The sequence below is a fragment of the Bombina bombina genome, chromosome 3, assembly GCF_027579735.1.
Source record: "Bombina bombina isolate aBomBom1 chromosome 3, aBomBom1.pri, whole genome shotgun sequence".
In the NCBI taxonomy this organism is placed as follows: Eukaryota; Metazoa; Chordata; class Amphibia; order Anura; family Bombinatoridae; genus Bombina; species Bombina bombina.
In genome coordinates, this window is record NC_069501.1 from 428,969,878 (window position 1) to 428,987,267 (window position 17,390).

At 44.2% G+C, this 17,390-nt stretch overlaps 1 protein-coding gene across 1 annotated transcript in view; it reads right to left on the reverse strand.

Moving 5' to 3' along the window:
• The window catches only part of TRAF3IP3 (TRAF3 interacting protein 3), a gene marked incomplete in the record, with an annotated part of 485,039 nt that overhangs the window by 140,686 nt on the left and 326,963 nt on the right, over positions 1 to 17,390 (reverse strand).

Sequence of the window (17,390 nt, forward strand, 5' to 3'; positions counted from 1 at the left end):
ACAGCCTCCGAAGAAGCAAAAGTATCAAATTTGTAAAATTTTGAAAAAGTGTGAAGCAAAGACCAAGTCGCAGCCTTGCAAATCTGTTCAACAGAGGCCTCATTTTTGAAGGCCCAGGTGGAAGCCACAGCTCTAGTAGAATGAGCTGTAATCCTTTCAGGGGGCTGCTGTCCAGCAGTCTCATAGGCTAGGCTTATTACGCTACAAAGCCAAAAGGAAAGAGGTTGGCCAAAGCTTTTTGACCTCTCCTCTGTCCAGAGTAAACGACAAACAGGAAAGATGTTTGACGAAAATCCTTAGTAGCTTGTAAGTAAAACTTCAAGGCACGGACTACGTCCAGATTATGTAAAAGACGTTCCTTCTTTGAAGAAGGATTAGGGCACAACGATGGAACAACAATCTCTTGATTGATATTCTTGTTAGAAACCACCTTAGGTAAAAACCCAGGTTTGGTACGCAGAACTACCTTATCTGCATGAAAAATCAGATAGGCAGATAGCTCAGAGACTCTCCGAGCCGAGGAAATAGCCATCAAAAACAGAACTTTCCAAGATAAAAGTTTAATATCAATGGAATGAAGGGGTTCAAACGGAACTTCTTGAAGAACCTTAAGAACCAAGTTTAAGCTCCACAGGGGAGCAACAGGTTTAAACACAGGTTTAAATCTAACCAAAGCCTGGCAAAATGCCTGGACGTCTGGAACCTCTGCCAGACGCTTGTGCAAAAGAATAGACAGAGCAGAAATCTGTCCCTTTAAGGAACTAGCTGATAATCCTTTGTCCAAGCCCTCTTGGAGAAAAGACAATATTCTAGGAATCCTAACTTTACTACATGAGTAAGTCTTGGATTCACACCAATAAAGATATTTACTCCATATCTTGTGGTAGATTTTCCTGGTAACAGGCTTTCGTGCCTGTATTAAGGTATCAATGACTGACTCGGAGAAGCCACGCTTTGATAGAATCAAGCGTTCAATCTCCATGCAGTCAGTCTCAGAGAAATTAGATTTGGATGATTGAAAGGACCTTGTATCAGAAGGTCCTGTCTTAGAGGCAGAGTCCATGGTGGAAAGGATGACATGTCCACTAGGTCTGCATACCAAGTCCTGCGTGGCCACTCAGGTGCTATCAGAATCACCGATGCTCTCTCCTGTTTGATTTTGGCAATCAGTCGAGGGAGCAGAGGAAACGGTGGAAACACATAAGCCAGGTTGAAGAACCAAGGCGCTGCTAGCGCATCTATCAGCGTCGCTTCTGGGTCCCTGGACCTGGATCCGTAACAAGGAAGCTTGGCGTTCTGGCGAGACGCCATGAGATCCAACTCTGGTTTGCCCCAACGATGAATCAACTGAGCAAACACCTCCGGATGGAGTTCCCACTCCCCCGGATGGAAAGTCTGACGACTTAGAAAATCCGCCTCCCAGTTCTCCACGCCTGGGATATGGATTGCTGACAGGTGGCAAGAGTGGTACTCTGCCCAGCGAATTATTTTTGAGACTTCTAACATCGCTAGGGAACTCCTGGTTCCCCCTTGATGGTTGATGTAAGCCACAGTCGTGATGTTGTCCGACTGAAATCTGATGAACCTCAGTGTTGCTAACTGAGGCCAAGCCAGAAGAGCATTGAATATCGCTCTTAACTCCAGAATATTTATTGGAAGGAGTTTCTCCTCCTGAGTCCACGATCCCTGTGCCTTCAGGGAATTCCAGACTGCACCCCAACCTAGAAGGCTGGCATCTGTTGTTACAATTGTCCAATCTGGCCTGCGAAAGGTCATACCCTTGGACAGGTGTACCCGAGACAACCACCAGAGAAGAGAATCTCTGGTCTCTTGATCCAGATTTAGCAGAGGGGACTAATCTGTGTAATCCCCATTCCACTGACTCAGCATGCATAATTGCAGCGGTCTGAGATGAAGGCGCGCAAATGGCACTATGTCCATTGCCGCTACCATTAAGCCGATTACCTCCATACACTGAGCTACCGAAGGGCGCGGAATGGAGTGAAGAACACGGCAAGCATTTAGAAGTTTTGATAACCTGGACTCCGTCAGGTAAATTTTCATTTCCAGTGCGACCTCAGAAATGCCAGAACTATCTCTGTATGAGACTTGGCAACTTGAAAGCTTAATGCCTGTATCAGGATTTCGTCTAGATACGGAGCCACCGCTATGCCTCGCCGTCTTAGAACCGCCAGAAGTGAGCCCAGAACCTTTGTAAAGATTCTCGGGGCTGTAGCCAACCCGAAGGGAAGAGCTACAAATTGGTAATGCCTGTCTAGAAAGGCAAACCTTAGAAACCGATGATGATCTTTGTGAATCGGTATGTGAAGGTAGGCATCCTTTAAGTCCACTGTGGTCATGTACTGACCTTCTTGGATCATGGGTAGGATGGTCCGAATAGTTTCCATTTTGAAAGATGGAACTCTGAGGAATTTGTTTAAGATCTTTAGATCCAAAATTGGTCTGAAGGTTCCCTCTTTTGATTTGAATAAAAACCCTGTCCTTGTTCCGTCCGCGGAACTGGATGGATCACTCCCATAACTAGGAGGTCTTGCACACAGCGTAGGAATGCCTCTTTCTTTATCTGATTTGCAGATAGCCTTGAAAGATGAAATCTCCCTTGTGGAGGGGAAGCTTTGAAGTCCAGAAGATATCCCTGAGATATGATCTCCAACGCCCAGGGATCCTGAACATCTCTTGCCCACGCCTGGGCGAAGAGAGAAAGTCTGCCCCCTACTAGATCCGTCGCCGGATAGGGGGCCGTTCCTTCATGCTGTCTTAGAGGCAGCAGCAGGCTTTCTGACCTGCTTGCCTTTGTTCCAGGACTGGTTAGGTTTCCAGGCCTGCTTAGATTGAGCAAAAGTTCCCTCTTGTTTTGAAGCGGAGGAAGTTGATGTTGCACCTGCCTTGATATTTCGAAAGGCACGAAAATTAGACTGTTTGGCCTTTGCTTTGGCCCTGTCCTGAGGAAGGGTGTGACCCTTACCTCCAGTAATATCAGCAATAATTTCCTTCAAACCAGGCCCGAATAAGGTCTGCCCCTTGAAAGGAATGTTGAGTAATTTAGACTTCGAAGTCACGTCAGCTGACCAGGATTTAAGCCATAGCGCCCTACGCGCTTGGATGGCGAATCCGGAATTCTTAGCCGTTAGTTTAGTCAAATGAACAATGGCATCAGAAACAAATGAGTTAGCTAGCTTAAGTGTTCTAAGCTTGTCAATAATTTCAGTCAGTGGAGCTGTATGGATGGCCTCTTCCAGGGCCTCAAACCAGAATGCCGCCGCGGCCGTGACAGGCGCAATGCATGCAAGGGGCTGTAAAATAAAACCTTGTTGAATAAACATTTTCTTAAGGTAACCCTCCAATTTTTTATCCATTGGATCTGAAAAAGCACAACTGTCCTCAACCGGGATAGTAGTACGCTTTGCTAAAGTAGAAACTGCTCCCTCCACCTTAGGGACCGTCTGCCATAAGTCCCGTGTAGTGGCGTCTATTGGAAACATTTTTCTAAATATAGGAGGTGGGCAAAAAGGCACCCCCGGTCTATCCCACTCCTTGCTAATAATTTCTGTAAGGCTTTTAGGTATAGGAAAAACATCAGTACACACTGGTACCGTATAGTATTTATCCAGCCTACACAATTTCTCTGGTACTGCAACTGTGTTACAGTCATTCAGAGCAGCTAATACCTCCCCAAGCAACACACGGAGGTTCTCAAGCTTAAATTTAAAATTAGAAATCTCTGAATCAGGTTTCCCCGAATCAGAGATGTCACCCACAGACTGAAGCTCTCCGTCCTCATGATCTGCATATTGTGACGCAGTATCAGACATGGCCCTTACAGCATCTGCGCGCTCTGTATTTCTCCTAACCCCAGAGCAATCGCGCTTGCCTCTTAATTCAGGCAACCTGGATAATACCTCTGACAGGGTATTATTCATGATTGCAGCCATGTCCTGCAAGGTAATCGCTATGGGCGTCCCTGATGTAATTGGCGCCATATTAGCGTGCATCCCCTGAGCGGGAGGCGAAGGGTCTGACACGTGGGGAGAGTTAGTCGGCATAACTTCCCCCTCGTCAAAATCTTCTGGTGATATTTCTTTTATAGTTAAAGACTGATCTTTACTGTTTAAGGTGAAATCAATACATTTAGTACACATTCTCCTATGGGGCTCCACCATGGCTTTCAAACATAATGAACAAGTAGTTTCCTCTGTGTCAGACATGTTTAAACAGACTAGCAATGAGACTAGCAAGCTTTGAAAACACTTTAAACAAGTTTACAAGCAATATAAAAAACGTTACTGCACCTTTAAGAAACACAAATTTTATCAAAATTTGAAATAACAGTGAAAAAAGGCAGTTACACTAACAAAATTTTTACAGTGTATGTAACAAGTTAGCAGAGCATTGCACCCACTTGCAAATGGATGATTAACCCCTTAATACCAAAAACTGAATAATAAAAGACAAAAACTTTTTTTTTTTTTCAAACAGTCACAACAACTGCCACAGCTCTACTGTTGCTTTTTACCTCCCTCAAAAACGACTTTGAAGCCTTTTGAGCCCTCCAGAGATGTCCTGGATCATGCAGAGGGAAGCTGAATGTCTCTGTCAGTATTTTTATCTGCACAGAAAAGCACTAAAAAAGGCCCCTCCCACTCATATTACAACAGTGGAAAGCCTAAGGAAACTGTTACTAGGCAAAATTCAAGCCAGCCATGTGGAAAAAAACTAGGCCCCAATAAGTTTTATCACCAAATACATATAAAAACGATTAAACATGCCAGCAAACGTTTTATATTACATTTTTATAAGAGTACGTATCTCTATTAATAAGCCTGATACCAGTCGCTATAACTGCATTTAAGGCTTTACTTACATTACTTCGGTATCAGCAGCATTTTCTAGCAAATTCCATCCCTAGAAAAATATTAACTGCACATACCTTATTGCAGGAAAACCTGCACGCCATTCCCTCTCTGAAGTTACCTCACTCCTCAGAATATGTGAGAACAGCCATGGATCTTAGTTACTTCTGCTAAGATCATAGAAAAGGCAGGCAGATTCTTCTTCTAAATACTGCCTGAGATAAACAGTACACTCCGGCACCACTACCTGAACCACTAGGATGTACATGCCCCCTGGACCAAGAATTGCCAGTACTCCACTGCTAGTAGCAAGTGCCACCTCTCTTAGGGCCCGATGATCAAAAACTCGTCAGAAATGCAAAAATGTTGGGGTTTGTGTTTGAGCCTACTCGTCAGAAATGCAAAAATGTTGGGCTTTGTGTTGGAGCATTAGATTCTATTGTCTCCTCTTCACGCCTAAAACCCAACATAGTAATAAAGAGCTCTCAAGCTAAAAAGCTAAATTTGCCTTTTTAAAATGATTTGAGGGATCACTCAGTACTTATAAGACTGCTTAGATAATCTTGCCAGACCAGAGAACTTTAGATCATTGGATCCTTAGAGACTCTGGGTCTGATGTTCTAAAGCTCTCTGACCTGGCGAGATTATCAAAAAAATCTCGTCAGTACTGTGAGGTCTTTTAAAGAATCTTAGAAAAGTAAATTTTAGCTTGTGAACTGTTTATCTTGCTATAAAGATTTCTGGTGTGAAGGAGAGACACATATATTACAATATAATGCTAAAAAACAAAATGTATGCTTGCCTGATAATAGTCTTTCTTTCTGGATATGGAGAGTCCACGACATCATTCAATTATAAGTGGAAATATCACTCCTGGCCAGCAGGAGGAGGCAAAGAGCACCACAGCAAAGCTGTTAAGTGTCACTCCCCTGCCCATAATCCCCAGTCATTTGACTGAAGGGAAATGGAAAAAGAATAACACAAAGGTGTAGAGGTGCCTGAGGTGTACTCAAAAATAACTGCCTTAATAAAGGGTGGGGTCGTGAACTCTCCATATCCGGAAAGAAATACATTTATCAAGTAAGCATAAATTTTGTTTTCTTTCCTAGATATGGAGAGTCCCCAACGTCATTCAATTACTAGTGGGAACCAATACCCAAGCTAAAGGACAAAGAATGAACAGGAAAGAAGAATAAGACAGGCAGACCTAAACAGAAGGCACCGCCGCTTGAAGAACCTTTCTCCCAAAAGATGCCTCAGCTGAGGCAAAAGTATCAATTTTGTAAAATTTGGAAAAAGTATGAAGTGGACCAAGTTGCAGCCTTGCAAAGCTGTTCCACAGAAGCTTTATCTTTGAAAGCCCAAGAAGAGGAGACAGCCCTAGTGGAATGAGCAGTAATTCTCTCAGGAGGCTGCTGACCAGCAGTCTCATAAGCAAAACAAATCATACTTCTCAAACAGAGGGAAAGAGAAGTAGAAGTAGCCTTCTGACCCTTACTAACAAACAAACAGGGCAGAAGACTGGCGAAAATCCTTAGTCGTTTGTAGGTAGAATTTTGGAGTATGCACAACATCCAAGTTGTGCAACAGACATTCTTTATGAGAAGGATTGGGATAGAGAGAAGGAACAACAATTTCCTGATTAATATTTCTATCTGAAACCACTTTAGGAAGAAACCCCAATTTAGTATGAAGAACGGCCTTATTCGCATGAAAGATAAGGTAAGGCGAATCACACTGCAAAGCCGAGAGTTCTGAAACTTTCCAAGCAGAAGAGATAGCAATAAGAAACAAAACCTTCCAAGATAGCAACTTAATATCTATGGAATGCATTGGCTCAAACGGATGCCTGCTGCAAAACTTTAAGAACAAGATTAAGGCTCCAAGGAGGAGCAACAGGTTTAAACACAGGCCTGATTCTGACCAGGGCCTGACAAAAATATTGAACATCTGGCACATTCGCCAGGCGCTTGTGTAACAAAATAGATCATGCAGAAATCCGACCTTTAAGAGAAATGACTGACAACCGTTTCTCCAGACCTTCCTGGAGAAAAGACAAAATTCTAGGAATCCTGACCCTACTCCAAGAGTAGCCCTTAAATTCACACTAATAAAGGTATTTATGCCATACCTTATGGTACATTTTTCAAATAACAGGCTTGCGAGCCTGGATCATGGTCTCAATGACCGACTCCACGCTTAGACAGAACTAAGCATTCAATAAGCAGTCAACTTCAGAGAAACGAGATTTGGATGGAGGAACTGACCCTGAGTTAGAAGGTCCTTCCTCAGAGGCAACCTCCAAGGTGGAAAAGAAGACATCTTCACTATGTCTGCATACCAGATCCTGCGAGACCATGCAGGAGCTATTAGAATTACTGATGCTCTCTCTTGTTTGATACGGGCAATAACTCGTGGAAGGAGCGCAAACGGAGGAAACAGGTATGCTAGACCAAAATACCAAGAAACCGCCAGAGCATCTATCAGAGCGGCCTGAGGATTTATTGACCTTGAACCGTACCTTGTAAGCTTAGCTTTCTGCCGAGACGCCATCAGATCCAACTCCGGGACCCCCGATTTGAGGGTTAACCTGGATGGAGAGCCCACTCCCCGGGATGAAATGTCTGCCTGCTCAGGAAATCTGTTTCCCAGTTGTCCACTCCAGGAATGTGGATGGCAGATAGAGGACAATTGTGAGCTTCCACCCACTGAATAATCCGTGCCACCTCCTTCATGGCTAAAGGAACTCCGAGTTCCTCCCTGGTGGTTGATGTAAGGTGACGTTGTCCGACTAAAACCTGATAAACGGGGCTAAGGACAATTGAGGCCAAGCCATCAGAGCATTGTAAATCGCTCTGAACTCCAAGATGTTTATGGGGAGAGCAGACTCCTCTCGAGTCCATAGTCCCTGCACCTTTAACCAGTCCCAGACTGCTACCCAGCCTAGCAGGCTGGCGTCCGTGGTCACAATCACCCGGGAAGGTCTCCGGAAGCATGTGCCCTGATAAAGCCACCAAGGGAGAGAGTCTCTTGTCAACTGGTCTAGATCTATCCTCTGAGACAGATACGAATGGTCTCCGTTCCCATGTCTGAGCATGCATAATTGCGGAGCTCTCAAATGGAATTGAGCAAAGGGAATGATGTCCATGGAAGCGACCATCAGACCAATTACCTCCATACATTGAGCCACTGATAGCCGAACAGTAGACTGAAGAGAGAGGCAAGAGAAGAGAATTTTGGATTTTCATAGACAGGGAATCTATTATGGTCCCTCAGAAAACCACCCTTGTAGCTAGAACAAGGGAACTCTTTTCCAGATTCACTTTTCAACCGTGGGGACATAGAAAAGACAACAAGATCTCTGTATGAGAGTTTAAAAGATGGAGCCTGAACCAATATGTCATCCAGGTATGGCGCCACTGCAATTTCCCTAGACCTGATCACTGCCAAGAGAGCCCCCAGAACCTTTGAGAAAATTCTAGGAGCTGTGGCAAGGCCAAACGGAAAAGCCAAAAACTGAAAGTGTTTGTCTAGAAAGGTGAATCTCGGGAATTTGTGAAGATCCCTGTGGATGGGAACATGAAGATACGCGTCCTTCAGGTCTATGGTCATCATGAACTTACCCTTTTGGACCAAAGGAAGAATGGAACGAATGGTTTCCATTTTGAAGGACGGTAACCTGAGAAACTTGTAGAGGCACTTTAGGTCTAAAATGGGTCGAAAATTTCCCTCTTTTTTTTGGGAACCACGAACAGATTTAAATAGAATCCTAGACCCTGTTCCCTTACTGGAACTGGAACAATCACTCTCTTTTTACCTGGTCTGCAGATAATCTTGAGAGGTGGAATCTGCTGTGGGAGGGAAAGTTTTGAATTCTATTTTGTAACCCTGAGATACTATGTCCACAGCCAAAGGATCTGAGACATCTCGTCTCCACGCTTGATAAAACAGGGAACGTCTGCCCCCCACTTGACGGGGGGGCTGACCCTTCATGCTGACAGACTCAGCTGAGGGTTTCTTTGATTGCTTACCCTTATTCCAAGACTGATTGGGCTTCCAAGAAGACCTTGACTGCTCTTGCTTGGAAGAGGGAGAGGAAGACTTTTGACCTTTGAAGTTACCTTTGAGTCTGTTCTTCTTGTCTTGCAGTAGAAAAGACCATTTTCCACCCGTAATATCAAAAATTATTTCTGCCAGACCAGGAACGAACAAGGTCTTCCCCTTGTAAGGAAGCGCCAGAAGCTTGGACTTAGAGGTAACATCAGCTGACCAGATTTTAGCCACAATGCCCTGCGGGCTAGGACAGTGAAGCCATACATCTTGGCTCCAAGTCTAATAACTTGCATGTTAGCATCAGAAATAAAGGAATTGGCTAGTTTGAGAGCCTTAATCCTATCTTCTATCTCCCTAAACAGAGTCTCTACTAAAATTGATTCAGACAAGGCGTCGCACCAATAAGATGCCGTACTTGATACTGTGGCAATACAAACTGCAGGTTGCCATTGAAGACCTTGATAAACATACATCTTTTTCAAATAAGCTTCCAGCTTTTTGTCCATGGGATCCTTAAAGGAGCAGCTATCCTCTATAGGGATCGTAGTAGAAATAGCCCTTTCTACTTTAGGCACCGTGCTCCAAGAATCTTTAATGGAGTTAGCAACAGGAAACATCTTTTTAAATACGGGGAGAAAGGAATCCCTGGCTTCTCCCATTTCTGTGAAATAATCTCCGTCACACGGTCTGGGACAGGAAAAACTTCCACAGAAAAAGGAACATTATAGTATTTATTACGTTTACTAGACTACTTAGGGTTGACAAGGACAGAAGTATCGGAGTCGACCAAAGTAGCCAATACCTCCTTTAACAGTACACTAAGGTGTTCAAGCTTAAACATGAAGTTTACTTCTTCAGTATCAGATGAAGGATACGCTACCGGCATATCTTCCTCATCAGACTTATGAGGGAGGGCTACCTGGGTAGCAGTAGGTGGAACAGAAACCTTACTATCTGAACTTACCCTTTTGGACCAAAGGAAGAATGGAACGAATGGTTTCCATTTTGAAGGACGGTAACCTGAGAAACTTGTAGAGGCACTTTAGGTCTAAAATGGGTCTTAAATTTCCCTCTTTTTTTGGGAACCACGAACAGATTTAAATAGAATCCTAGACCCTGTTCCCTTACTGGAACTGGAACTGGAACAATCACTCTCTTTTTACCTGGTCTGCAGATAATCTTGAGAGGTGGAATCTGCTGTGGGAGGGAAAGTTTTGAATTCTATTTTGTAACCCTGAGATACTATGTCCACAGCCAAAGGATCTGAGACATCTCGTCTCCACGCTTGATAAAACAGGGAACGTCTGCCCCCCACTTGACGGGGGGCCGACCCTTCATGCTGACTTAGACTCAGCTGAGGGTTTCTTTGATTGCTTACCCTTATTCCAAGACTGATTAGGCTTCGAAGAAGACCTTGACTGCTCCTGCTTGGAAGAGGAAGACTTTTGACCTTTGAAGTTACCTTTGAGTCTGTTCTTCTTGTCTTGCGGTAGAAAAGACCATTTTCCACCTGCAATATCAAAAATTATTTCTGCCAGACCAGGAACGAACAAGGTCTTCCCCTTGTAAGGAAGCGCCAGAAGCTTGGACTTAGAGGTAACATCAGCTGACCAGATTTTAGCCACAATGCCCTGCGGGCTAGGACAGTGAAGCCAGACATCTTGGCTCCCAGTCTAATAACTTGCATGTTAGCATCAGAAATAAAGGAATTGGCTAGTTTGAGAGCCTTAATCCTATCTTCTATCTCCCTAAACAGAGTCTCTACTAAAATTGATTCAGACAAGGCGTCGCACCAATAAGATGCTGCACTTGATGCTGTGGCAATACAAACTGCAGGTTGCCATTGAAGACCTTGATAAACATACATCTTTTTCAAATAAGCTTCCAGCTTTTTGTCCATGGGATCCTTAAAGGAGCAGCTATCCTCTATAGGGATCGTAGTAGAAATAGCCCCTTCTACTTTAGGCACCGTGCTCCAAGAATCTTTAATGGAGTCAGCAACAGGAAACATCTTTTTAAATACGGGGAGAAAGGAATCCCTGGCTTCTCCCATTTCTGTGAAATAATCTCCGTCACACGGTCTGGGACAGGAAAAACTTCCACAGAAAAAGGAACATCATAGTATTTATTAAGTTTACTAGACTACTTAGGGTTGACAAGGACAGAAGTATCGGAGTCATCCAAAGTAGCCAATACCTCCTTTAACAGTACACTAAGGTGTTCAAGCTTAAACCTGAAGTTTACTTCTTCAGTATCAGATGAAGGATACGCTACTGGCATATCTTCCTCATCAGACTTATGAGGGAGGGCAACCTGCGTAGCAGTAGGTGGAACAGAAACCTTACTATCTGAATGTCTAATTTTCCTCTTGCGTTTTCCCAGCATAGGAAAAACAGATAATGCCGCAGATACCGCAGAAGATACCTGTGCAGCAAAATCTGCAGGCAAATAAATTCCTCCAGGAGGCTGAGAGGAACTGCAGGGCACTGTATGTGACGCCATAGAGGCTTGGGACGTTAGAGGAAAAAACTGTGGCATTGCCTGAACAGCATCATCCTGAGAGACAATGGGCTCAGAGGGCAACAATTTATCTTTAAATTGAAGTGTTCTAGCTAAGCATGCAGCACAGAATTGCATAGGCAAAACAATTTGTTCCTCTAGGCATAACAAGCATTTGTCAAGAAACACAGAGTCTTGGTCCATGTCCATAATACTAAATACAAAATTCCCCAAATTGTAGAAATTTTTTAAATACACTGTCACTTTAAGAATTTTTAATACCACAATTTGGCTGCCAGAAGTCTCTAATAAAACTTTCGTATAGTAGATCAACACTGAAGAGACTGAAATTCAATGATGCTGCTCCGCTCTGTGAATATCCGGCAGCAGAGAGAAGTCACATGACCAGCATAGAGAGGAAACTACGCAAGTAAAAGGCGCGTGTTCCCTCTGCTGGTTTCAAACTCAAGCAGTTTGTCAGTTAGCCTGTTCTAGCTAAGCAAGCAAAGAAAACCAACTGGTAAATTTTAAGTTTATACATAAATCCCTGTATAAAACACAAGCCACACACATACTAATTAAAGTATTTCAACAAAATTAGCCCAAAGAGGAAAAACGTCCCAATAAAGGGAAGATTAACCCCTAGTCTCAACATACATAATGTGCCTGCCCACTGCCAAAGAAAATCCTGTATAAAGGATTTTAAAAATGTCCCCATCTACTGCATATGACATATTCTTCTGAAGTGCAAGTCTCCAAGACCTAGAAGACAAAAGCACTTACCTGCAGTCTAGCTGTCTCTGCGCGCCGAAGCAATAGCCAGTAGAAAAAGAACCTTCAAGGACAACAACTTAATGTCAATTTCATGCATAGGCTCAAACGGAGCCCGTTGCAAAACCTTAAGAACCAGATTCAGACTCCAAGGGGGAGCCGAAGATCTGAACTAAGGTCTGATCCTAATCAGAGCCTTAACAAAAGACATTGAACATCTGGAAGCTCAGAGAGCCTCTTGTGCAGTAAAACAGACAAGGCCAAAATCTGTCCCCTCAGGCAACTGGCTGAAAGACCCTTCTAAAGTCCATCCTGGAGTAACAATAGAATCCTGGCAACTTTAACTTTATGCCAAGGAAATCCACGCTCTTCACACCAGAATAAGTAGGTTCTCCACACCTTATGATAGATGCGACAGGTAACCGGCTTATGAGCTTGAATAAAAGTATCAATAACTCTCCCAGAAAACTCAAGGCAAGGACTATGTGTTCAATCTCCACGCAGTCAGCCTCAGAGAATCTAGATTTTGATGAACAAAAGGACCCTGTTCCAGCAGATCCCTGCGACAAGGTAACTTCCATGGAGGAGAAGATGACATCCTCACTAGATCCGCGAACCACGTCCTTCGCGGCCACGATGGAGCAATCAGTATTACTGACGCCGGCTCCTGCTTGATGCGGGCCACTACCCGAGGAAGGAGTGGTAATGGCGGAAAAAGGTAGATTAGACTGAACCTCCAAGGCACCGCTAATGCATCTATTAGCTCTGCCTGAGGATCCCTAGACCTCGAACCATATCTGGGTAGTTTGGTATTGAGACGACACGCCATGAGATCTATCTCCGGCGTCCCCCACATGTAGCATATCTCCGCAAACACTTCGGGATGGAGAGACCATTCACCCAGATGAAAGGATTGTCTGCTGAGAAAATCCGCTTCCCAGTTGTCCACACCTGAAATGTGGATCGCTGACAGCGAACAGCTGTGGGCACCCACTCCAGAATCAGAGAAACTTCATTCATTGCTAGGGAGCTTCTTGTTCCCCCCTGATGATTGATGTAAGCAACCAAGGTTATATTGTCTGATTGGAATCTGATAAACCGGGACAAACCCAGAAGAGGCCAAGCCTTCAGAGCATTGTAGATTGCACAAAGTTCCAGAATGTTGATCGAGAGGGAGCATTCCTCCTGAGACCACAGGCCCTGTGGCTTCTTGGCACCCCAAACAGCTCCCCATCCTGAGAGACCATCCGTAGTCACAATCTCCCAGGATGGTCTTAGAAAGGATGTCCCTCGGGACAGATGATCTGGACAGAGCCACCAAGAGAGCGATTCTCTCGACCGGCTGTCCAGGGAAATCTGCTGAGACAGGTTTGTAAAGATTCTTGGAGCAGTAGCTAGATCAAACGGAAGTGCAATGAACTGGACGTGCTGATCCAGGAACGCAAAACCTCAGGAACTGAAAGTGGTCCATGTGGATTGGAACGTGAAGGTAGGCATCATTCAGATCTATAGTGGTCATGAACTGTCCTTCCTGTACTAGAAGAAGGATGGACCTTATTGTCTCCATCTTGAACGAGGGGACATTTAGAAACTTGTTTAAGCACTTTAGGTCCAAAATCGTGCAGAAAGTTCCCTCCTTCTTTGGGACCACGAACAGGTTTGAATAGTATCACAAACCTCTTTCTAGGAACCGGGACAATGACCCCTAAGGACGACAGATCCCGCACGCACCCCAGAAAGGCTTCCCTCTTTTCTGGTCTGGAAGACAGGCTTGAGAGGAGAAATCTTCCTATGGGTGGATGAGATTTGAAACCTATCTTGTATCCCTGAGCTATGACCGCCAGGACCCATGGATCCCGCACGTCCCTGAACCAAGCATCTGAAAACAGCGCTGTCTGCCCCCTACACAATCCAGCGCCGGATCAGGGCCGCCCCTTTATGCCGACTTGGTCTCGGTGGGCTTCTTGTTCTGCTTGGATTTATTCAGGATTGAGCCGGCTTCCAAGTGCTCTTGGTTTGCTCGGGCATAGAGGAGGACTGCTGACAATGGGACTTTTCAGAAGGAAAGGAACAAAAATTAGATCCTTGTCACTTAGATTTGTTCTTTTTATCCTGTGGTAGTAAGGCACCTTTGCCCCCTGTAACCATGGAGATAATGGAGTCCAGGCCTGGACCAAATAAACTATTTCCCTTAAAGGGAAGGGAAAGTAGTCTAGACTTAAAAGTCATGTCCACAAACCAGGACTTCAGCCAGAGCACCCGACGGGTATGTACAGAGAAACCAGAAATATTAGCATTCAGGCGAATAATCTGCATGTTTGCATCACAGATAAAATAATTAACAGTTCTCAAGGCTTTAATTCTTTCTTGGATAACATCGAGGGGACCCTCAACCTTGATCAAATCCGCTAAGGAGTCGCACCAGTAGGCCACAGCTCCAGCAACCGAGGCAACAGCCGCTGCCGGTTGAAACAAGTATCCCGTATGCTGAAACATTTTTCTGAGAAAAGTTTTTATCTTCTTATTCATTGGCTCTCTGAATGACATGCTATCCTCAAGTGGGATAGTAGTACACTTGGCTAGCATGGAGATAGCGCCATCTACCTTAGGGATGGAACCCCACAACTCCAGCTGAGAGTCTGGGACTGGGAATCATTTTTTAAAGGCAGACGAAGGGGAAAAGAAAGATCCAATTCTATGACACTCGTTCTTAATAATGTTCGCCTTTTTTACAGGTACAGGAAAAGTAAGCGGTGCTACCCTGTCCTCGTACACTCTGTCTAATTTAGGGATCAAAGGTTCATCAGGCAACTTGGCCTCTGGAAACCTCTAATGTCGACAGAACCTCCTTTAGAAGAAAACATAAGTGTTCAATTTTAAATCTAAAGGCTGGCTCCTCCGCAGCCGGAGGCCTAGAGGTAGCAGACTCTGATCCAGAAAGTTCACTCTCTGAATGCTCAGAGTGTGACCCATCCTTGGATACTTGAAAAACAGACAAATCTAAAAAATTACTGGATGTTTCCTGGACCGGAGAGCTATGTTTAACCTTTCGCTTGCGCTTGGCAGGGTGAGGTAAAGCACTAAGAGACACTGCGCCGCAAAGTCTGATGGTAAAAGGTTCCCTCCAGACGGAGGATCAGGCGTGCTACGGGAACCTGCATGTGATGAGAGAGATGACTGGTGGGTATGCTCCTCACAGGACGGCGAGTCCTCAGAGGTGGACGGCTCAGTAGTACCAAAGGGGTTAACCTTTTTAGACATAATAACCTTGTTGATGCATATGGAACATAGTTGAGAGGGCGGGCATACCAAGGCCTCCTCACAATATAGACAGGTATTACTATTAGGAATAGAGGGAGTACCCTCAACCATATCAGAATCCTTCATAGCTTGCACTAATAATAGTAGGACACAGAATAAATTATCTTTTTATTTCTCACAAAACGGCACCTTTATACTCCCAATAACTGGGGCACTCACTACTTCCTAAACCCAGGCAAACAGAGAAACAAACGTCTTCTCCGATAGCTAGCTCGGTCAGGAAAGAAAAAAACGAAAGTGTGACCACACCCGGTCACGCTGTGCGCAAGACAGGACCGTCCCTGCTATGAGAAAAAAAAAAACGCGCCAAGCTACAAGCTGTGCAGCGTTCAAAGTAAAAGTAAAAACCTGTGTGTTCCATTACCGCATAACAACAGTCTATGAGCCCAATAAATCTCACACATAAAGCAGCATAAAATCAAAGTATCACATTTGATTAATCCCCACTGTTCAATAACCTCCCTCAGGAGATATTAACCCAAGATTCTATTAATATAAAAGGAGCTACACTGTGACCCTGTCTTCAGCGTTTTCAACATATGTAAAAATTTAAACAATCTTTCCAGAATCCATGCTGTGGAACAGAAATACAGCCTCTCAAGTGTGACAGTCTTATAGCATTGCTCCTGACATGGAAGAAAAAGCAGACAGTGAAACTCGTCAACACTGGTTGCTTAAGGAGCTGTTAGCAGGCAGTCTGGATGTGTTTGCAGGAAGACTCTCCCTGCATCTCCAGACTCTAACTTTCGTCAATGCTCTCACAGAGAGGCTGACAAGACTACTTAAAACTCCAGTCCCATATTGAAGGGCATATACCCCTCCCGAGGAACAACTCTGAAATCTTCTGACACTTCTCTGCCATCCTCCTGTGACGAAAGGCAAAGAATGACTGGGGGAAGCTAAACGGATAACACTTCTCAACCAGAGAGAAAGGGTACTAGAAGTGGCTTTCTGACTCGTACACTTCCAAGAAAAAACAACGAACAGGGCAGAAAATAGCCGAAAATCTTTTAGTTACCTGAAGGTACAATTTTAAAGCATGCACAACATCCAGGTTATGCAAAAGATGTTTCGTCTGGGAAGGATTGGGACAAAAAGAAGGAACAACAATTTCCTGATTAATATTGTGATCCGACGCCACTTTAGGAAGAAAAATCCAGCTTAGTATGAAGGACCGCCTTATCCGCATGAATGATAAGGAAAGGGGAATCACACTGCAGAGGAAATAATAAGGAGAAACAAAAACCCTCCAGGAATTTACTCCACAAAACAACGTAATAGCTACTGAATGCATATGCTCGAACAGAGCAAGTAGCAGAACTTCAAGAACAAGAGTAAGGCTCCAAGAGGGATCAACAGATTGAAACACAGGCCTGAATCTGACCAAGGCCTGTAGAAAAGATTGAACATCTGGCAGACGTTATTGCAAAAGAAAAGACATTGCATAAATTTGACCCTTTGGTGAGGTGACTGATAAACCTTTCTCCAGGTCACCCTGAAGAAAAAAACTAATTTGGATAACTTTCACTCTACTCCAAAAAAAACCCTTTCGATTCACACCAATAAAACATAAATTATGCTTACCTGATCATTTCATTTTCTTCTGAAGGGAAGAATACAAAGCTGCATTCATTACTTTTGGGAATTCAGAACCTGGCCACCAGGAGGAGGCAAAGACACCCCAGCCAAAGGCTTGAATACCTTCCCTACTTCCCTCATCCCCTAGTCATTCTGCCAAGGGAGCAAGGTACAGTAGGATAAATATCAGGGTGAAAAAAGGTGCCAGAAGAACAAAACCTTTACAGCCGCCTCATAGAGATAAAAACACGGGTGGGAGCTATGGACTCTTCCCTTCAGAAGAAAATGAAATTATCA